Consider the following 21,702-nt stretch of genomic DNA (forward strand, 5'->3'; position numbering starts at 1 on the left):
GAAACAATGTATCATCAAGGAATGGCCCTAGAGCCAAGTCAGCAGATCTTCCCAGAGCATTTGCATTGCCGTGCTCGTGGCCCTGTGCTGGTCGGTCCTGGCTGCCCCATTCTTGGCAGGGCCCTGCAGGGATCACTTGCCTGGACTGCACCAGGGTAAGTGTTCTCCATGTCACCCATTCTTAGAATGCACCGCTGGCCACCACAGTGCAGTCACACCGCACCAGAGGGACATCTGCTGGACAGTGACTCCCACGGCTGTCTGACCCAGCTCAATGCTCTGCATGGCCAAGTCCACTGGGGCTACCACGGAGGAGAGGCAGACAATGTCGGACTGTCAGAAGGGCCTCTTCCTCCAAAAGTTCTTCCCCACAGATGGCAAAGCCAGAACATGGGTCTCCCTACCCTGAAGACCACACTCTTGCCATGGCCTTGACCGCCTCTTACAACCATTGCATTGGTCCAGCGAGTACTCTCAGCCTGCTCTGACCTGAGTACTGGGATGGAAAGTGCTGGAACAAGGTGCTGTGAGTGGTGGCTTCCCAGCACAGGGGGCTCTCTGTACTCCCTGGGATCAAGGGGGCTCCCCAGCAGGGAAGCTGGAGCCAGCTCGGTTGAGGTGGGGGGAGGGTAGGGCAAGAACAGATGTCTGGGAGGCAGCCAACAGGAGACACACCATTCAGGGTTGGGAACCTTGTTCTTGGGACATTGCTGACTCCAGAATTCCATCAGGAGTGAGATCCCTTCTGTGGCTTCAACAGCAGGAAGCACTTGCCCAGGTGAGGATCCCTTAGCCTGAGCTCCCGTCTCAGCTCACATGCACCCACCTCCAGCCCAGTCGCCGTGGACTTCCTACAGCCTCAGAGCCTTGGATTAATTCTTCTGTAAATGTGAAAATTATAGCTGCCTTCGGAGCCGATGGAATAATTTAAAAGATAAATTATGCACCACATCTAGCACAGACTAACCATAGTTTGAAAATAGTTTTAAACTCAGAACTTCCATACAGCCCATTTCTGGCCTACTGTCCCCAGCCCCACCAAGAGCCCCTGGTTTTCCCCATGGCTCCTGTGTTCTACTTGGGCTCCTGGCCCTTCTCCTCCCACTGCTGCAAAGAGCCAGCGCCAGATCAGTGGCCACTGCTCCTAGGTTTTGCCCTCAGTTTCCTCCTGATTGTCCCTGTGCTGGTTCTTGCTGGAGCAGAGGGTCTGGGAGAGAGGGGGACAGCAAGGGGCTTTCTCCCCAACTAACTCTAAAAGGCTTCCTTCCCATTTTGTAAGGAGGTGTCTTTGTTTTTGCATTTTCTCACTCACTTCTGCATGCTCTCTCTCTCTCTCTTTTAAAATTTATTTATTTTAGAAGGGGAGAGAGAGAGTACAAGAGTGAGCCTGCACAAGTGGGGGAGGGGCTGAGGGGGAGGGAGAGAGACAGAATCTCAAGCAGACTCCTCGCTGAGAGCAGAGCCCATGGAGCTCTATCTCATCACCCTAAGATGATGACCTGAGCCAAAATCAAGAGTCAGAACCTTAACCGACTGAGCCACCCAGGCACCCCAGGCACCTCTGCTCCTCGAGGAGCAGGAGCCCCTCCAGGGTCAGCTTAGACAACTTGACAGACACCAAACAGTATCCCATGACTATTTCCAGGTCCTCAGCCAGTGAGGGCAAGTGCCCTGGCCTCACTCCCGAGGCCCTGGGACAAGCCAGCCACCACCCCCAAATCCCACTGCACCCCAAAGATCCTGTGGTCCTCCCATTGGAAGGACTTCCGGTAGCTGGTTCTGTTGGCCAGGCCTGCAGGGATGGGCATGCAGACTGTCTCCCATCCGCTGCACCAGCCATCTATCTGTAATGATGATGAATGTAATCAATAATAACATAAGGGATAATTTAGTAGCATCTGAAAAAGGTAATTAGTAACAAAACGCCACCATTCTCCAAGGTACTTGGTTGCATTTTGTTTGGCTCTGGGGACTACAGTGCAGATTCTCTTCCAGCACGTGCTTTTGGCTGCCGGAGAAGGTCTGTGCTACCCTGTATCTCCTAACACATTCACAGAGGGGCGCCCATTCTGGCCTCCTCCCGTCCCAGGCCCACCCAGGGGGTCTCAGGCAGGCAGACAGACCGCAGGCTTTGCTTGGTTCTTTCATCAACCCTGCAAAGTTCAGCATTACTAGGTAGGGGTCACCACGCCCCAAAGGAATGGATGCCAATTAAAGGCGCACAGTTTGCCTGGAGAGTTGGGGAGCTAGTACCCAGTCTGTGATCCCCAGGTCGTGAGGTTAACATGACAACTGAAATGATTCCTCGCAGACAGCTTTGCCTTAATTGGCATTTTTCCTGGCTGGCTGAGCCCTGCAGGAAAGAAACCATCTCACTGTCCCCAGGCTACACCACCTCCTGTCCATCAGGGACCCCAGAGCTGAGCATCATACATAAAATACGAGAGAAGCAATGGTTCATATGAATAAACGAGACTCTAACGTATATGAATTTGTGCTCTACAAGTTAATTACTAAAAACTTAATAATTGCTAAGGAGAACTATATTTTCAGGAAGCATCTCGCAGCATTTATTTCTGTACCCACTCTTTCTTCTAGAGTCTGAGCTATAGAATGAATGCTGAGAGCTACTGTATGCATTATATTCGGTGTTGTAGTCCCTGTGGCTCCAAGGCTGGGGGCTCTGGGCAGTAGCCAGCAGGCAGAGTTCAGTATGAGGACGTTAGTTAGGAGTGCCCCGGGGAAGGGACTCCTACAGGAGGCTGAGGGAAGGAGCTGGAAGGGTGGAGGAGAAGCTGATGAGGCAGCCCCACCCGCTTCAGCCAACCCCCGGGGACCTTTGCAGGCATCCTCAGACAAACACGACTTGGGGTCCGTGGCTCTGTAGCCCAGGCAGTCCTGCAAGGGCGGTTCGGAGCTGAGGGCCGACCACTGACGGCTTCCCAGCAGCCGGCACCACCAGGGACTCAGCTCTGTGCCCTCTGTGGTCTGTATATGGCCTACCTTTCTCTGCAGACGGGAAGGATAGCCCTCAGGGCTCTCTCCTCTCCCTGCGGCCCTGACCACAGAGTGGAGCATGTAACAGGTGGTCATAAAGCAGTCAGTGAGCCATGTGGCGCTAGAGGCATAGGTGGCAGGCTTGCTGGAGGTCTCTGTGTCTGGGGACCCCGCAACCCCAGCCACAGCTGCCAGGAGGGAAATGCTGCAGCTTTGGGGTCAGCCCCAGGGACAGGATCACCCTGGCCCCACTCCTTATTTCGGCAGGGAGTCAAGGTCTGAGAGGGAATAGGCCAACTATTTGGGGGGTGGGTAGTAAGGCCGTGAGTTACACAAGCTGCTGCCATTGTGTCTGTTCCCTCACTCCTTCCTTCCTTTGTTCGTTGGTTCATTCATTCATTCATTCATTCACTATTCCATTTACTGAGATCCTCCAGGGAAGCTGGCATCGTGCCGCGGGGCCTGGGGTGTGGGCGGCTTTTCTTCAGTGTGGGGTGGGCTCTGTGCACAGCTGGCCGGGAATCCTGGGCTGCGATAAATCCCCAGCCTGGAACACTCCCTCCTCACCCCCTAATTCTGGGGAAATCTGGCTCACGGGCCCTTGGCCTCCGGCTCTCTGCTCTCACTTGGCATACCCCCGCCCTGGTCCCACCCCTTACACTTTGCTGTCCATTCCAGACGCTTCTCCGGAGCGTGTTGTTACAGACTGAATCAGCCCAAAGCCTGTGCTCTCAGCCCTCACTAGCCTAGCGCCGTTTGGAGTCCTCAGTGAAATTGGCTTTCCCTGCAGGGTGCTGTGGGGGTGAATGCACCACGTGCTCCGAGGCCCCTTCCGCTGGGGAACTGGCACGTGGGCAGGACAGCGTGTTTGGTCCTGGCCCTCACCCCAACACAGCTGCCTCCGGCAGTCCATGTGCCTCTGGAATAAAGCTCAAATAACCACTACGTCTTCCTAAGAGAGAAAGAAGCGAGTAACAGTCGAGGTAGTCCAGAATCGGAGAACGGTGATGTCCGTGTTCTCCCACCCACTCAGCTGGACACCGTGTGCCGGAAAAGGACAAAGGCAGACAGTGCCCAGCATCATGGACATGGATTCGTGAAGCACCATTAAAAGAAGAAATGGAGCAAAGCTTGTGTTGCCCACAGGGCTCTGCCTCCCCTGGATTAAGCTGAAATCACGGGGGCCCTTGCAGTTCCCCCTTTCCAAGCCAGATCCACTGGCACCCAGCTCAGCCCCCCTGCAGCCCTCTCCCACTCTCTGGCCCCACAGTCCTCAGCCCCTCCCCTAAGCCCTAATTTCATAGACTCCAGCCCACCTGGCCAGGTGGGTGCTCCGGGCACTGTCTTTGCGGTGTCTCCAGCCATCCCAGGGCCATCCCAGACCTGCAAGATGGGCTCTTTCACTCAGGCCAGGGCTTCAAGGCGAATGACTGCCCAGCTGCAGGCAGCGAAGTCTGGAATCGCATTCCTGGTGGAATGAGATGGAAATGCAGGGAATAACCTGCTAAGAGGGAACTCAGAAATGGAAGCTGGTGTTGTGTGAGTAAATGGGAGTATGGGGCAGGGGTCCTAATCCAGAGCGCTCCCAGGCCCAGCTCTGTGGGAAGGGTAGGAGTGGGCATGGGAAGTGGCTGCCTCCCTGGGAGGAGCCTGGGACCGCTTGAAACGGGCCAGGCCAGCCGGAAGTTCACGGGAGACCAGGTGCCCACTGGACTCTCCTGGAACCTTCCAGAGCCTGTCACCTGCAGCCATGCGCCTTCCTTTCTGAGCTGATGCTCCAGGACACAAGAGTGAAAAGTTACCATGTGCCTTCCCAGCCCAGGCCTGGAGTTCACATTCTGTGTGTGTGGTGCTAAAAAGCCACGCAGTTCAGTCCCAAGTAAATCCTTGATGGGTTGATGGGAAGATGAAGGTCAGCATGGTCCTGCCCTTTGTTTTGGGGTTGTACAGACCCACCTGCTGGCTGGTGGGTTAAATCTCCTTTGCTTTCCCCCTATGCTTTTTCCCCAGTACCTAGTCCCACAGCATGTCCTGCTAGCCCTAGTTCTAACACACATTCTGGGACCCAGATCGTTTCTCCACACCTCCCCTGCCACATCCAGGGACCCAGCACCCTCCACTGGCCCTGGATCTCCTGCCTCTCTGCCTCTGCTCTGGAGCCTTCCACACGTTCTCTTTTAAAAGAGAATCATCTTTTTAAAGCATCGATGGGATATCTGCCCCTCTCTAGCTTCAAACTCTCAGTGGACCCCATTGTAATTAGATTGAATTCTAAACTCCCTACTATGGCCTAACGCTGTGCTACTCAGAGGTTGGTCCTTGGACCAGCAACTTGGAGCCCACTTGGGAGCTTGATGGAGATGAAGCGTCTCAGGCTCCAGCCCAGACCTATTGAATAGTGAATTGAAATCACTGGGCGGCATGCTTGTTGCCCTTTGAGAAACACAAGCCTGGGAGACCCGGTGAGATCTGCCCTATTTGTCCCTATCACCCTATGGAAGGCCAACACCATGCAGACTCAAAAGGCCCTTTCTGAGTCCCCAAATAATGGAAACCCCCCATTATTTATAATTCTGTTCTTCCACATTTTTTTTTCCTTCGCAGCCCTCCTCCCCATCCATGAGATGATTATTTATCTTTTTGTGATACTGTATGCTCTCCCACTAGAATGAAAGCTTCATGAAGGTAAGATCCAGCCAGTTCTGCTCTCCCACTGTGTCCTCCCAGCCGAAAACAGTCCCTGGAGGGGACCCAGTCAAACCAACACACATTTATGAGCACCCGTGACACGCCTTTGCAGGGTTTCCCGGGCCCACTGAGAGTTTTTGGTCTGGTTGCTAGGACCCACCTGTCATGTGTGAAAGTTAATTCAAAATATGGGAGCTGGGGGCACCTGGGTGGCTTAGTAGGTTAAGTGTCTGCCTTTGGCTCAGGGCTTTGATCCCAGGGTCCTGGGACTGAGTCTCGCATCCGGTTCCTTGCTCAGCGGGGAGCCTGCTTCTCTTCTCTCTCCTCCCCACTTTGTTATGATCTCTGTCACTATCTCTGTTTCTCTCTCTCAGATAAACAAACAAACAAATAAATAAATAACTTCAAAGAAAAAGTAAGGGAACTGACTACTAATGAGAAATGTCCCCAGATTCCCCAAGTTCATTTGGTTGGAAAATGAGAAGGAAAGGGATGTGCCTGGTAGCTTTAGGGAAGGAGCGTGTGGAACATAGGTCTTCCAAGAAGGTGGGATTGGCTGTGGAATGAGGACACTTGCCTGCTGGGCCTGTGGCAATGTTCTGGCTCCTTCTCAGTGAGTGGAAACAATCAGTCTTCAAAGATCAAGAAGAACAGACACCAGTGTTCTTCATCACTTTAACCTAAATGGAAACGGGGCAATGGGAGAGAAAAAGACCCTTTAGTCTAGAGCCATGGTTCTCAAAGCATGTTGCCTGGACCAGCAGCATGACCCGGGGCTTTGTTAGAAATGCAAAATCTCAGGGGCTCCCAGCTGGTGCAGTTGTTTTCAGCTCAGGTCGTGATCTCAGGGTCATGAGATCGAGCCCTGAGTCAGGCTCTGTGCTCAGTGCAAAGTCGGCTTAAGATTTTCTATCCCTCTCTCTCTGCCCTCACCCCCACCCCCACATGTCTTTCTTTCAAATAAATAAATAAGTCTTTAAGAAAAGAAAGAAAGAAAGAAAGAAAGAAAGAAAAAAAGAAAGAAAAAAAGAAAGAAATGGAGAATCGGAGGCCCCACCCCAGAACTATTGAACCAGGAAGTCTGGGAGAGGGACCCAGTGATCTGTGTTTTAAGAAGCCTCCAAGTAAGGCATCTAGTGGGCAATGGAGTTTGAGAGAGTGATGTGATAACAATAATCTCTTTTTACAAAAATACATACAGTAATACATTTCTTATAGAAAGTTTGGAAAATCGGAGAAGTGTAAAGATGAAGGGATCACTAATTCTAGCACTGAGAAATAACTTCAGTTAATACTATTAATATTTTGGTGTATCTTCCTGCAACCTTTTCTAAAGCCCATGTGTAATTTTTTAATTTTATCCTAACTGGGATTCTGTTGGTCATTATGCTGCTTTATTCACTTAGCAGGCTCCTAATCATTTCCAAATCATTCATAGGAAACTCATTCTAAGTGCTTCACATACATTAATATACCACAAACACTTGCTTTCCAATTTTCTCTAATGTAAATAGCACCAGAACCAACATCTCGGCTCCAAAAATCTGAATATTTTCTTTTTAAAAAATATTTAACTTCAAAAACAGTTTTAGGGGCGCCTGGGTGGCTCAGTGGGTTAAAGCCGCTGCCTTCGGCTCAGGTCATGATCTCAGGGTCCTGGGATCGAGGCCCGCATCAGGCTCTCTGCTCAGCGGGGAGCCTGCTTCCCTCTCTCTCTCTCTGCCTGCCTCTCCGTCTACTTGTGATTTCTGTCTGTCAAATAAATAGATAAAGTCTTTAAAAAAAAAAAAAGTTTTAAAGTTTATTTATTTATTTAAGTGATCTCTGCACCCAATGTGGGACTCAAACTCAGGACCCCAAGATCGAGAGCTGCAGGCTCCTCCGACTGGGCCAGCCACCACCCCAAATCTGAGTATTTTCTTAGGATAAAATGCTACAAGAGCAATACATAGGCAAACACTGAATACTTTGGGTCTCCAGATAAACATTTTACTATTAAAAAAGTTTTCAAAACTTTTATATAACAATATATACAAATATATACAAAAAAAATATATATATACAATATATACAAATATATACAGAACAATATAACACATAGCAAAAAAATAAGTTAACGTATCAGCCCTATGAAGAGCTTCCAGTAACCTTAGAGAAAGGCTCTCAGGGCCATAAAGGAGGAAAAGGAAACAACAGCTGACTGATGTGGGATTGCGTGTGGCAAGTGACCAACTCGCATATGCACAGTTGTTATGGCTCATTACCACTGAAAAACCCCAGGTTAAAGCCCCATGATTCCGCCCTTTTTTTTTTTTTTTTAAACTCATCTCTTTCACAATGCTGGCTCGACATTAATAAATAAATAAGGGCAGCAGGCACTGGCAAGCAAAGGCCAAATGAACTAGATATTCCCACCCATGTCTTCTGCACCGCCACTCTGGAGACCAGTTTGGTATGTTTTGGTTTTGCTTATTTATTTATTTGAGAGAGAGAAGGAGCACAGGTGCTCTAGAACTGGGTGGGGAGGGGCAGTGGGAGAGAGAGGGAGAGAGAGAAACTCGGGCAGACTCCATGCTGAGCGGGGGGCCCGACACGGGGCTCCCTTTCATGAGCCTGAGATCACGACCTGAGCTGAAATCAAGAGTCCGTCGCTCAACACACTGAGCCACCCAGGCTTCCCAGTTTGGCATTTTTTTTTTTTTTAAGATTTTATTTATTTATTTGACAGAGAGAGAGAGAAATCACAAGTAGATAGAGAGATAGGCAGAGAGAGAGAGAGAGGGAAGCAGGCTCCCCGCTGAGCAGAGAGCCCCATGTGGGACTCAATCCCAGAACCCTGAGATCATGACCGGAGCCAAAGGCAGAGGCGTAACCCACTGAGCCACCCAGGCGTCCCAGAATGGCATGTTTTTATTAAAGTTTTGCTCCATGTGGATGGCTCACAACGTCATCAAGTCTCCGTCCACACAGCGTGTGATGCCTAGGCTCTGTTTTACGTGCTTCCCTTGTGTTGACGTGCTCTACCTTCACGACCGTCCACGGCAGGGCTGGTTATTATTCCCATTCTACAGAGGAGAAGTTGAGGCCAAAGCTGTCAAGTAGCTTGGCTGTGGTCACACAGTGGGAAAGCAGCTGAGCTAAGATTCGAACGGAGGGAGTCTCCCTCCAACACCTGTGCGTTTCACCTCCCTTTCAGCAGGGAGTCTGCCTTTCAGCGGGGCCTAAGCTGAGGGACAGAAGGGCTAAGGGACCCTTCCTGAGCCACCCAAGACCTTAGGGCATTTGTTCATCTCTCTCCATTACCTTCCATTGGCTGAGCAGGCCAGGGTTCCAGTCTGCCCTGCCTGCCAGACAGCCTCCCCTGCACCTTGAGGCATCTGCATTTCAGATAATTGATAAGAAAAGGCTCATGGGTTACCAAGAGCTGGAAGCTTGCTTTGTCCATGGAGGGACTGGTACACTCTGCAGTAGTCTGTTTCTGCTTGGAAATAGACCCATGGTTTCCATGGCCGCTGGGTCATCAGAGCGAGGGCGGCAGCTGGCTAAGACTCCCAGCTCTAACCCATCCCCAGAACAACAGCATCACTGGAACCTTTGGAAGGGGGAAAACGAAGTCTGTCTTCAGGTCACAGTTTTGTCCTCAGGAGCTCAGAGGTGTTAAGTGGCTCGGGAGATGCAGAAGAATCTGAAAGTAGAGCCTCTACCCTTGAGGAATATAACATCCTTCTGGAAAGTTCAGACCTGCTCTCTCAATATGACTAGAGAAGAGCTACACAGGCTGAGTGATGCAGGCCCTGCACTTTCTTTTCTTCAGACACAAGCTTCTGGTAGGGTTAACCGGAAGGGCTTACTGGAGGAGGTGTCACCTGAATGGGTCCTTGAAGGATTTCAACAACAATATACAAGGAATGCTAGGAACTAACCCATGGCGGTGGCAGGCTCAGGTGTCCTCAGAAAGTGAGCATTCCAGCTTGGCTGGATTAGGGGGTCTAGATAAGGGAGAGGCCAGAAATGTCTGTGGGATCTCTACAGAGGAGGGCACAGCTGAGGAATGTGGCCTGTGTTCTTCTTTCTGTGTCCCCCAGCCCCCAGCACAGTCTGCAAGAGTGCCTAGGACTTGCTGAGGGCTCATCGTATGTTAGTAAGCGAGCAAGTGAGGAAATTGAGTGACTAGGGGATGCTGAAGGCAGAACCAGGGAGGGTCGTGACCAGAGCTAGATCTTGTTCAGACAGGTGTTGCTTTGCTCTGCTGATGTGAAGAGACGTCCCCGCAGGGAGGTGAAGGACAGGTAAGGTGATGCCCAGCAGAAGGGGATTGTGGGACGCCAGGACTAGGCAGAGAGCCTGCCAGGGCTGACGGAGGCCACGGCCCCTGGGAAACCACTGACAGGTGTGTGCCCATCCTTTCACACCTGCCAGGATCTCTAGAAGAATGGCCACACCCCTTTGGGACCCTGCCAGCCCAGCTCTCACCTAGAGATGCTGCTGGGCACTGGATTCAGCCTGGCTCCTGTCTGGGTCTTGGAGTTTTCCTGGGCCACCTCTGCAAGACGGCCTCTAAACGCCAGGTGCCTAGGACTTTTCCACCCTGGGCAGGAATGCTCAGGAGACACGAATTGGGAGAGAAAGGGCTATCCGTGTCCAAGTCCTCAGCCAAGGATGGTTTGGTTGTGTTGGAAGAATCAGCTCCATGGGATAGGGAGGCTGGAGAAGCCAGCTGGCTCTCGGTCATCATCCAGTGGCACTCTCAGCTCTCACAATGTGACAGCAACACAAGAGCCAGACTTGTCCAGCGGCCCCCCACATGGGCGGGGAGAGGACCACAGGCTCAGAAAGGGCTGGGCCTACATAAGCACTGGCACTGAAGATGGCATGCGCAGTGGGCCAACATCCAGGCAGGCAGCGGCCAGGACAGCCAGCAGAGGTGAGGGGGTGAGAGCAAGGACCCTCTGCGGCTGAGAGAAGGGTCAGGAAGCAGGATTGCCACTGGCAGGGAGGGTGCAGGTCACGGCAGCAGGAAGATGAGCACCTGGCTGGCCCCAGTGCAGCCAGCACAGAGATGACAGGAAGCAGCAAACCCAGCAGAGACTGGGGCAGGAGCTCACTTTGGACCCAACAGGCCCTGCTTTCAGCAGTCCTGTGGACTGAGGGCGAGGTGGCCTCAAGATAGATCTGGAAGCGTCTGGTGTGGATAGCAGGGAGCTTCTCTGTGCTCTGCATCAAGTAGTAGGATTGGTGGGTCAGAGGGTACACGTGTGTCCAGCTTCCTAAGATGCTGCCCAATTGTGTCCCGTGCTGGTGGTGGTACCCAGTCTCGCTCTCCCAGCTGTCTCTCCGCTCCTGGTTGCCCCGTGTCTGCGGCAATAGCGTTGGCTATTTTCTTGTACTCCTCTCCCGCCAGTACTCCTGCCTCCTGCAAATTTACATCCAGACCCACACATAGGACATCAGTCACAGCGTTATGATAACCGCTGTCAAGGACAGAACTACGGCCTCTGGATTACCAAGTGATCCCAGGATCTCAAAAGCACAAAGGGTCTTTCACAGGACAATACAGCCCTCATTTTACACATGAGGACACCGAGACCCCAAGTGAAGGGGGACTTGGCCCAGGTCTCAGCCCCCACCCCTGGCCAGCGGTGTGTCCCCAGCCACCCCGTGCGCCATGAGCAGCTGCTTCCTGGGTGGCTCCCCTAAGGGCAGGCCAGGAGCACGCCCTGCACACGGAGTTGGCAGAGCTCGTTACCGATAGAGCCGCGGAGCTGTGTTTATACTACCGGCAGCCAAAACGCAACTTGAGACCCAGTCCATGTTGAGGGCTGTGTTTGAGGATGAATTCATCATTTGCACATCTTCCATTTCTGAGATCCTGGAAGAAACTTAGACTGCAGATTTGCATGACTTTCCCCTTGATTTGGAGCCAGATGAAAAGCACCCCAGGTCAGGAGGCCGCCCCGCTATGAGGGTGAGTGGTCCGGACCAGACAGGGCAGCTCCTGATCCTTTCCTCCCCCTGGCCCTAAAGGGGCTAGAGTGAGTTCGGGGTGAGAGGCTCCGGGTTAAGCTGGTTCTGAAAACAATGTAGCTCCAAGGAGCCCTGTTGAGCTTCTCTTCTGTCTTTTCGCTGGCTGGTCCAGTAACTTTACCTGTGATTGTTCTCCGTGTGTCTGGGGATTTTTTTCCTTTTCCGTGTACTTCCACAAGCCAAGAAGAGGGGCAGCTCGCAGTATCATCCGCATCCGAGCAGGTGAGGAAGGCAAGGCTTAGGGGCAAGACAGCGGTGAACTGGTGTCATGAACGAGCCTGCAGGCCGGCAGCATGGGGGCCTTTTCCCTGATGTCGCTTTCCTGTCCGCAACGAAATGCCCTTTCGTAGGACCACAGGAAGGGCACCTTCAAAGACGGCTTGGGAAATAGCCCCTGTCTGCTTCCTGGCTGTGTGTGGGCAGCTGGTCCCACGATGGGCCCTCGAAGCTGGGTGCCGCCCACGTGGACGACTCCGTGTTACCCTTTCTCTAAATCACTGAACCCATGAAGCACTTAAGGGGCCACGCAGTCTTCAAGTTCAAAGCTTTTCATGTTAAAATACTCATTTTGTATAGAAAGATTTAAACAACAGAAACACTCATCTTCCCACTACTTAGAAATGCTATCTGTAATCTCATTACATATTCTTAGAATTTTCCTGTCTATTTTCCTCTCGTTTTTCTCTCAGTGTACACAAGCGTACACAGCACGGGTTTCTGCACATACGCTTTGCAGACTTCTTTTTTCTCAACTGTCTATAATGATCTTCTTTTCCTGGCAAAAGCATACATAAAAGTAAACTTATTTTTTTAATTGTAAAAAGAACACATGTGCATGGTGGAAAAAGAGAATTAGGAAACCCCAGACAGTAAGAGAAAGAGAATGAGACAGCTGTAATCTCCTGCTGAGTGTGATTATTATAAATATATATTACTCCAGGCTTTTTTCAGTGAGCATGTATTTTGTTAAACAAATTGGGATCGCTCTGTAGGGCCGTGTTTGCACGTGTCACAACAGAGCATATCTACATGCCAGTAAAGTATTTATCTGCATTATTTAATGGCTACAAGTCATTTTGTTGTATAAATGTACAGTCTCATACTTTGATTTCTTTTTTTGGGCATTTAAATTTTTATCCCACGATGTAGCAATACTGAGATTAATATTGGGTAATAAAACCATCCCACGTTCTCCATTATTAGGATAGGCAGTAAGAAGAGGAATTGCTGGCTCAAAGAAAATGTACATCATGATTTTTGGATCCTACGTTGCTAACTTGCCCACCAGAAAATTGTGTATATTTGTTTTCTTTTTTTTTCCTTGTCTGGCTGTGCCTGAGTTTCCACTGTTTTATAAGCACACGTGTTTTAACCAGGTTGGTCTCTAAAAATAAATGAGCATGGAGAGAAGCCCTCCATAGGAAGACCCCAGATTCAGGGTCACTGATGGGGTTAAGCTGGTTCTGCAGCCACGTCACCCTCTGTCACACGTGAGGTTAGGCAGAGCTTGTGTCCAGGACCCCTGTCCTGCCAGCCCCCTGCCCCCGCCCAGGCCTCTCCCCTCTGCCTCCCTCCCGAGACAGCTGTGATGGGGTCAGCACCGTCCTGGGTTGTCATAAGTTGCTCACTTTGGGCTACGAAATATTTAGAAAAGGGAGAAAATGCCATCTCAGGATTCTTTTGAAGTTTTGTATTGACTTCATAATCTTTAATTGTTCATTTCACAAATATCCCCCAAATTCATTCCACTCCTTGAAGAAAAGGAAAGCATGAAAGCACCTTCCCCATCGACCTTCCCCCCAGGCCAAATACTCCTGTTTGTGTTCTTGTTTTATGATATTTGAATCTGGGCTTTTTTTTTTTTTTTAAGATTTTATTTATTTATTTGTCAGAGAGAGTGAGCACAGGCAGACAGAGGCAGGCAGAGGCAGAGGCAGAGGGAGAAGCAGGCTCCCTGCTGAGCAAGGAGCCCGAAGTGGGACTGGATCCCAGGACCCTGGGATCATGACCTGAACAGAAGGCAGAGGCCCAACCAACTGAGCCACCCAGGCATCCCTGGGCTTGCTTTTTTTATTCCAGCTCCAATTCACAAATGGTTCCCGGAGCACCTAGGGGGCTGGGAGAGGGACGCAGGTGTGAGTCAGGCACAGTCTTGGCCTCAGGGCAGCAGTGGGGTCAGTTTAGGCTGGAAAGGGGCTCAGAGGGAAGTGGGAGGTATCCTTGAGCTGCTGGAAGGCATCGGACACTGGAGGCTGGTCTGGCTTCCAGACCATCCCTACTGTCCTTGGCACAGCTAGAATTATCAGAAAGTCACTCTGGGATTCCGAATGGGACCCCCACACAACAAATTCACTTATTCTGCTTCTGCCATGGGGCGTTGGAATAATCCTTGTCTCTCTCGTCCCTGATGAGCCTGTCAGATTGCTGACCACAGCTGTCCTCTGCTTCCCTGCCCTGTCTAGTAACCACCCCCCACCAATCTGGACCTCCCCCCCTGCCCAGGCACTCCTCATCAGGACAGGACCCGTGGGCATGGAGGGGACCCTGCCCCGTAGCCAGGCCGGTGGCTACAGGTGCTCTCGGGTCCAAACAGAAAGCATGGCTGCTTGGCCGAATGGAGCCATTCCCCCATCACCCTGAAGAAGAAAGATACTCAGAACTGTGCATTCTAGGAAGGCCACACGACGAAAGGAACAAAGTCTCAGGGGTTCTGACAGGGAAAGGAGTGATTAAGAATTGTAATTAATAATTTGACGCAGACAACCAGCCTGACAGCAAGGAGCTGCCTTGCACAATTGTTCCGTGGGTTTTGCCTTATTATCAGCCTCATAACCTAAGCCTTCCTCTAGATGCACTAATTAGGTAATTAGCTCCCTAAAGAGAATGCCTCTTAAAAATGCTCTCTCTGCAGACTGGATAAGAGGCACCGGCAACGGAGAGGCTTTCTGAGGTCCACTCTTCTAACCACGTGAGGGGACAGGGTGACCGGCAAATGCAGAGACGGTCACGGAAACCACAGGGCGTTCACCCTCTGCTCAGTGTGGTGTGGGACTGCAAGGGACCCAGAGGACTGTGTGCAAAAGACACACCCAAAGTGATCTCTCTTGTCAGTGTGAGATAAGAACATTGCACCTATGGAGAATGATGGTGGTGGTGACGGTGATGATGGTGGTGGTGAGGACAGTAAAATCAATCAAGGAGTATAGAGAATAGAAATGATCCCTGAGCTGCACTTAAGGATCCATGGTCTCTCCCACTAATGGCCACGAGCCTGTGGCAGGCAGAGGCAGAGGGAGAAGCAGGCTCCCTGCTGAGCAAGGAGCCCAAAGTGGGACTGGATCCCAGGACCCTGGGCTCATGACCTGAACAGAAGGCAGAGGCCCAACCAACTGAGCCACCCAGGCATCCCTGGGCTTGCTTTTTTTATTCCAGCTCCAATTCACAAACGGTTCCCGGAGCACCTAGGGGGCTGGGAGAGGGACGCAGAGGCATTCTCTTTAGGGAGTTAAGTCACTTTATCTCTCTGAGCCTCAGTCTCCTAGCCTGTGAAGTGGGGCCATGCCTCCAGCCTGTCGTTCCATCTGGGCTGAGTGGTCCCCGCCCCTTTAGTACCCCATCTGTGTCTGCAGATCATTCCTGCTGCTCCTTGGGGCTGCGGTCCATTGTGCGTGGGAGGATCCCGGGTTCCCCGAGTCTGGGGTAAGGCAGAGAAGAATTTGTGGGGTGAGGAGTTGCTTGTGTTTGAATCTCCTTCTGTATAAGAAGGCACCTCTTTCTCTTTTTTGAAAATATCATATTTTTCCTCCTTTCAATGAAGAATTATTGTTTGCACCATGATAACAATAACACGTGCTCCGTCTAGAACATCTAGGAAATAGAATATGCCTCTCCAGTACCTGTTCTGCTCCCCTTCACCACCCTTTGCCCGGGCCCTGCATCAGACAGCCTCGCTCAGCCTCCGGCCCCATTCGTCTTGCCAGACGGGCACTGTTTGTGTGGTTTTCTGTTGTGATTCAGTGATGAGTACACTATATACAATTGTGTATCCTGCTTTCTCGCTCATCTTCATAAACGTGTTCAAGTTACCAACCGATCATAAACATCGTTTTTTAGAAAGATTTCATTTACTTGAGAGAGAAAGAGAGAGCTTGCCAGTTACGAGGGAGGAGGGAGCACAGGTGGAGGGAGAGAGAGGACATCGCAAGCAGGCTCCAAGCTCAGCCTGAGCCCGATGTGGGGCTCCATCTCATGACCCCGCGATCATGACCTGAGCTGAGACCAAGAGCATCATTTTTAATGGCAGAAGTCATCTCTGCATCTTTCCAATTTTGGAAAGAGAAGGGGCCCTGCAGGAAGGGGTATAAGCTCCAGGTGTTCAAAGCAAGGAAGCCATAGCTGGGATAAGGCCATCTGCATGGAGGGGTGTCGCTTAGCTCAGGGGCGGTCGCATGGTGTTCCCTGCCCCCTCGTTTTCTCCCCTGAGCCTCATTCAGCCTGTGACAGCCACTTCTGGCCTGGGGTTCCAGTAGTGCCCTGAGACCCTCCCCAGACTGCTACCCTTCCCCTCACCCTACACTCGGAACTCTGTGTCTTTCCCTCTTCCTGCTCCAATCTCTTTTCTGCCAGGAAGTGTCCCTACTCCAGAAGCTTCTGAGATCTGTCCCCTGCCAGAGCTTTGTCTCACTACAGCTTAGTGCCTCTTCGACAAGTATGCCCTCTCCCCACTCTGTTGCAGCGTTCTAGGCACATTTAACACTCCTCAGTCTGAACCAGGTCACTTCACTATTTGGATCACACCTTAAGGCAAGATAAATGCGCGCAAAAGTCACAGTGCCTTGGTTTCCCCAGCATGGCAGCCTGGGGTTTACTCGGGCATTTTCCTCATTTTGCTGCTGCTGACTTCCCTGCTCACCTCCCTGTTCTTACCCCGCGGTCCCTGTAACTTGCCAGTGCTGACGAGCAGTTGGCCCTGGAGCAGAGAAGAGAGGTCACCAGGGGTCTGGGCCATCATCCCTGACTTCCTGGGGTTACCCCTCTCTGAGTCTTCATATCCTCAGCCACAAAAATAGAGTCATTAAAGTAGATGAACCTTGAGGTCTGCACAGCTTTGTCTTTCTCAAATCTGCTCTCTCCCTGGGTTCTCAGGCTTGGGCAAGCATTCCACCTTATGTGTCCCGCTCCCTTTGGCCTAACATTCCTGCTTAGCTGGGCTAGCCTCCTTGCACTTCAATCTCTCAAATCTCTGCACTGCAAGGTTCTGCCTTACTGCTTCTGATTTCCCACTCTCCTACTTGCATGAGAAAACTCCAGGCCCTGCTGTCTCTCATTCCCTCCACATCAGCCTGCTGTTCCCTTTCCTGGGGCTTCACCCACTGAGGACAAGCCTAAGGTAAAAAGGGCATGGGCTCTGGAATCAGACACTGGTGACCATGAGAAGTAACATACTCTCCTAGCCTCAGATATACTCAAAGGAATGACTTTCTAATGGTGGAACTTCACCCTGACAAATATTTGGGGGGAAGGTTTTATTTCATGAGGGGAAGAGGAAGAAGTAACATTTTTCTGGGCATAAAGTCAAACCCTAGGAACTTCTGAACTCCTTTTGAGAACAAAAGAGGAGGGGGGCTAAGGAAATCCTCTCTACCAGCTGGTTCTACAGCTACTCTCTGGTAGTCCTGGTCCCAGGGAACTTGCCCTTTACTTCACTGGGTAGGTGTGTCGTTTGCTGACGCTCCATCTTAGCACCTGAGCCAAGCTCATGCTCCAGCTCCAAGGATGACCCTAGATTCTGTCCTTATTTGAAAATGAGTCCCTAGGGCACGAGGGGACCCTGTCCAAGCAAGCTCCCACATCAGTGTGACTTGCAGCCTGGGAGCTCAAATGGCCTGAAGCACCAAAAGTCCTGCCAAGCTCCCAGGTTGTCCCAGGCCCAGCCTCTGGGCCCTGCCTCTGGCCACCTCCCAAGCCCCTCCCAAGCCCCTGCTTATCTCCAGAAACATCGTCAGATTGCCCTTTCCCTGTTGGCTCCCTGAAAGGTGCTGGCAACCTCCAGGAATCTTCTCAGGGAGCCAGTCACTGAGTGACCTTCTCTTGGCCTTGCTGCATCAGCACCTTTCCCCACTGATTCTCAGCTCTCCTCCTCCCTCTCTTCCTCCATTTTTTCCCTCCCCTGGGCCCTTCTCCAGCTTTTCCTCTTCTCCTGTCCTTCTCAGCCCTTCTCTTCCCCTTCTCCTCAGCCTTCTCCCACCTTCTCCCCTCCTCCTCAGCCTTCCCCACCCACCTACCCTTCTCCTCAGCCTTCCCTCACACTCCTCCCTCCTCCTCAGCTTCCCCTCACAATCTTCCCTCCTCCTCAGCTTTCCCTCACACTCCTTCCCTCCTCCTCAGCCTCCCCTCGCACTCCTCCCTCCTCTTCAGCCTTCCCTCACACTCCTTCCCTCCTCCTCAGCCTCCCCTCACACTCTTCCCTCCTCCTCAGCCTTCCCTCACACTCCTTCCTCCTTCCTCCTCAGCCTTCCCCCACCCTCCTCAGCCTTCCCCACCCACCTACCCTTCTCCTCAGCCTTCCCTCACACTCCTCCCTCCTCCTCAGCCTTCCCTCACACTCCTCCCTCCTTCCTCCTTCCTCCTCAGCCTTCCCCCACCCTCCTCAGGCTTCCCCACCCACCTACCCTCCCCTCAGCCTTCCCCCACCCTCCTCCCTCTTCCTCAGCCCTCTCCTGCCCTTCTCCCTCCTACTAGGTCCACCCTCCTTCCTCCTCCCTCCCAGCCTCCTCCTTCCTCCTCAGCGGTCCTTTCTCCCAACCTCCCCTCCTCTCTCTCCCACCCCTCCTCCATCCCGCTTCTCTCCAGAGCTCCCTCCCACATCTCCACCTCTCAGCCCTTCCTTCTCCCTCCCTCTCTCCTATTCCTTTGGTAAACTTTGCATCCTGGTATTTAAATCTCCACTCATTTCCTGGTTCAGCTGAGGCTCTGATTCCAATTATATCACCTTCATCTTCACAAACAGACAATTCAGGGCAGTCCCTTGCTTGCCAGGCGGCTTATATAAGCATTTCCTCCCCTCCTCCCTTCGCCCCTCCCTGCCCCCCCAACCCAGCAGTTTGGAGGTGGGGAGCCAGAGAGATCCTGGCCCCTCACTTTCTCCCCCTTTCCAGATCCCCCGCCCTTGTTCTGAGCACCACTGTGGTCTGTTTGGAGCTGGTGAGCCAAGTAGCCATCTCCACAGTTTGCCTGGGGGACACTGGGTCACAGCTTCAGAGTCAGTAAATTGCTGGAGTTTTCCGTTGGATACATTTGCCTGGGAACAAATACATCACCCCAGTCAGGATAGTGAACCAGTCCATTAACACCCCACCCCCAGCTACCTCCTGCCCGGGGACTCCCCACCCCCACCCTCCCAGCCTGGGGGAGAGTCCTAAAGACCTTTCTCCTGTAGCGATGTTAGTTTTTGCCTCTTCCTTCTGTTGCCACTTTTGGAAATGCAAGGTCCCCTAGGAGGGGGCACACCTGTCAAGTCTGTACCCCCCCCATGGGGCTGAAGGGGTTTGTCAGGTGCTTTCTGAAGGGGAGGCCTGGGAAGAGGACATGGGTCCTGACAGGAAGGGAGGTGAAGAGGAAGGAGCCAGAATCACTCTGCCCCTCAGAGTGCTGGGCAGCAGCACTGCCTTTCCCTGAAGCATTTCTCAATTTTCCATAGCCTCTTCAGGTCACAGTATGCTGTCAGGATTTTTATTAGTAGTATTATTATGGTTTCTAAACTATGACCATACAAAGAATATTTCAAATGATTTCTTAATTCAGTGTACACTTTAAAAAAATTTTTTTTATTTATTTGCCAGAGAGAGAGAGAGAGAGCACAGGCAGGGGGAAAGGCAGGCATAGGCAAAAGCAGGCTCCCCGCTGAGCAAGGGAGCCTGATGTGGGACTCGAACCCCTGACCCTGGGATCATGACCTGAGCAGAAAGCAGGCACTTAACTGACTGAGCCACCCGGGCATCTCTCAGTGTACACTTTTAATTAGCATTCAGAGCCTCCAGAAGACACTGGCCATCAGGCCTGGGGTATGCTGGGGGCAGCTCAGGAGCGCTAGAACTGATTGTTAAGTCATTCGAATTTTGTGAATCAGTTGTTCAATATAGCCGTCCTTGGAATCCATCACGGTGGGAGCAATTACTCCATGGCAATCAATGCAGTCTCCACCCAGGGGCCTTCTCCACCGTCCTTTTCCTGGAGAGCTGGTCGTTAAGCTTACCCATGGTGCCACCGATGGGGGCCTGGCAGAACCTTCAAGATCACCAGGGACGAGGCCCCCCACCCCAATGCACAGGAGCAGTACCTCAAGGACCCAGGGCTATTTGACAAGCATAAGCAGGAATTCTTTTGGGGTTGTCCCACTGAGGGGAACTGGTGCTGGTTGGGCCAGGAGCATGGGAGCTAGGTACCCTGCAAAGCCCAGCACAGCCCCCAGATTGTCGTACCTGAGATGCCTCTGGGAAAAGCACAAAGGTTTTTGGGGGGGCTCCTGGCTTTGTAAGGGAGGTCTGACAGTCTAACTCCCTTCCATCGAAGTGTATCAGGCACCTTGTGAGGGGGTGGGGATGAAGGTAACAGCTCTCAATTCTGCCCTCCCTCGGGTCTGCGATCCCTTGGCTGTATACTGGTCGGCCATGGGCACAGGAACCAAGGCTGTCCCTGTCCTAAATCCTATTCCAGTCTCCCCCCCCCCCACCATTGCAGAATTGGGGCAAGAGGGGAGGGCTTGTCTTCCGAGGAAAGGACAGAGGTGAAGGGAATGAGGCCATATAGCCCCTTGCAAACACTCTGGACAGTTCCATGGGGATCTGTCCAGGCTGTCTCCTGCACTGCCCCAGCGACACTGATCAGAGTGTTGCCAGCCAGGCAAGCACTATGGGAATGTAGCTTTAGCTGAGGTCAAGGCCAAATGATCCCAAGATAGCTGGGCGTGGGCTCTTCTTGTATAAGCCCCACACACAGCAGCCCCGTGCTGTGTGGAGTCAGTGCAGGTGTGCCCAGGCCTTGCACAACACACCTACACCCTGCCTGGCCCACTCCCTGTTCTCTGTGCCCCTCACGTCCCAGTCCCACCTGGATATCCGACCATTCAGAGACCCCTGAAGCCTGCTGCTGGTTGGAAGACGGACTTAGGAGCCAGTTTAGGTCCCCATGTTGCCAGCTTCTCTGGCCTCCTTGTAGAGCATCAATAAGGACCAGAAGTGATCTTCTGATACAACTGATAATTGCCAGGCACCGTGTATGGATAACTCCTCCCGTATCCACGGGGAATGGAGTGCTCCAAGAGTGCTCCAAGACCCCCAGTGGAGGCCTGAAACCACAGACAGTACCAAGCCCTGTAGATGCGGTGTGTTTTCCTACACGGACCCATGATAAAATTCCATTTATAAATTAAGCACAGTAAGAGATTAACCGCCATGACTAGTAATAAAATAGAACAATTATGATAATATACTGCAAAGTTATGAGAATGTGGTCTTTCTCTCAAAATATCTGATTGTACCGTACTCCCCCATTTTTCTTCTTTTGATGGTGTGAGGGGACCAAAGGCCTGAGTGGGGAGTAGAAGGGAGGGTGAATGACACGGGTGCTGGGATGTTGCATTCGGCTGACCGTGTGCCAGAAGAGGACCCTCTGCATTCGGGTTGCAGTTGACCTTGGATGTGAAACTGCAGGAAGCGGAAGTGCCAATAACAGGGGACTACTGTGTGTGCCTTTTATATGCCATGCACTGGCTCGACTTTGTGTATACACACACACACACACACACACACACACACACACACACACACACACACACCTGTCATTATTGAACTATAATTCACACCATGCAACTCCCCCATTAAAAGTGTACCGACCAGGGACGCCTGGGTGGCTCAGTTGGTTAAGCAACTGCCTTCGGCTCAGGTCATGATCCTTGCGTCCTGGGATGGAGTCCCACATCGGGCTCCTTGCTCG

At 51.9% G+C, this 21,702-nt stretch overlaps 1 protein-coding gene across 3 annotated transcripts in view; it reads left to right on the forward strand.

The window, feature by feature from the left end:
• The window catches only part of ZBTB7C (zinc finger and BTB domain containing 7C), a 335,939-nt gene that overhangs the window by 242,615 nt on the left and 71,622 nt on the right, over positions 1 to 21,702 (forward strand). The gene's annotated exons all lie outside the window — the stretch shown is intronic.

The sequence above is a fragment of the Mustela nivalis genome, assembly GCF_964662115.1.
Source record: "Mustela nivalis genome assembly, chromosome: 14".
NCBI classification, from domain to species: domain Eukaryota; kingdom Metazoa; phylum Chordata; class Mammalia; order Carnivora; family Mustelidae; genus Mustela; species Mustela nivalis.